The following is a 1,276-nucleotide window of genomic DNA, read 5'->3' on the forward strand; positions in this document are numbered from 1 at the left end:
TTACCCAAAAGGGAAATTTGTGCCTTATATGCAAATAAGTGAATTTATGCTAAACAATCATTTAATATTGGGTTTAAAGTAAGTAAATGTTATCATACATGATCCCGTAAAAATCGAACATTTCATAGAGTTTACACATAAATTTCATAATTCACCCCATACTCAGGGAATTAAATCGAATTTCATCATATAATTAAGGGAGCAACAGAAAAACTATTACTCTTCACTATGAGAAAATTACTTGTGTGGATAAAACCCAAAGAGATATCACTCTCGAGTAGGTATAGAAATACAAACACGTGGACTCGCTTCCACGTAATAACATCCGAGAGCTCCGCACCACCGGATCCCCAACTACCATGGTAGTCTCAACGATGTTGGCCGACATCGAAGAAATCAGACGGTCGCAACCACGTATAACAACTTGTGGCCTAGCCACGTAAAATCATAGACCTTGGCTCCAGCCATGTCTAATAGCCCGTCGGTGACCCAAGGGTTCTCTAGCTAGAGCTCACTTGTGCACAAGGGTCACACTTAACCGGAGCGACAACCGGCCTACTCTCGAATCTCTCAATTTAATAAAACCATTTAAAAGTCAAATTGAGTTTTCAAAAGATCATTTCGAACCATTTTCAAAATACCAATCATGGTAATACACTAAAACCTCTTTTTGTATCATCTTGCAATGTAAAACCTTTTCGCATAAGGTTAGATATCTAATTAGCATGGTAAGTATGAAATCATTCATAATTGCACATCACACAATCAATAAGGCACGTTTTTGGACATAAATATGTTGAAAAGCTTGCTTCTCGATTTCTTAAATCCTTTACATATACTTGTATAGATATATATAGTCAACATATTTCAAATGCTTGGGCATCACAAACTCCTAAGATATCTACTAGCTCATGCTTTCCACAAATTGCATTTAAAATAAATCATTTCATGCCTATAAATATACATATAGTTATATACATAATTATGGAATTATTTTTAAGTGGACACCCCCTACTCATCTTATAATAGCGGGATCCTACTTCGCTATCAATTCAAGTGCGTATCCCTTGATTTATGTTTGAATTTCCTAACTACAGTTCACCACCTCTTCACACCTAAGATTTTCTTTGTTACCACAAATATAACCACACCTTAAAATCAATTTTCAAACATACTTTGAATCAAACCAACAAGCTCCACCTCCTTACCTTGGAAATCTTGAGCCAAATCACCAATCTTTATTAAATTCGGCTATGGGGAAGGAAAAGAGAAGAAT

At 35.7% G+C, this 1,276-nt stretch overlaps 1 long non-coding RNA gene across 1 annotated transcript in view; it reads right to left on the reverse strand.

Annotated features, from left to right (window-relative positions):
* The window catches only part of LOC110426300 (uncharacterized), a 1,744-nt gene extending 468 nt beyond the window's left edge, over nucleotides 1-1,276 (reverse strand). Inside the window, exon 1 of the long non-coding RNA XR_002446121.1 lies at nucleotides 1,209-1,276. This is a non-coding gene — a long non-coding RNA (uncharacterized LOC110426300). The remainder of the gene's footprint in view (nucleotides 1-1,208) is intronic.

This window comes from Theobroma umbraticum, unplaced genomic scaffold (genome assembly GCF_002168275.2).
Source record: "Theobroma umbraticum cultivar Fairchild unplaced genomic scaffold, ASM216827v3 scaffold_55.0, whole genome shotgun sequence".
Taxonomy (NCBI): Eukaryota; Viridiplantae; Streptophyta; class Magnoliopsida; order Malvales; family Malvaceae; genus Theobroma; species Theobroma umbraticum.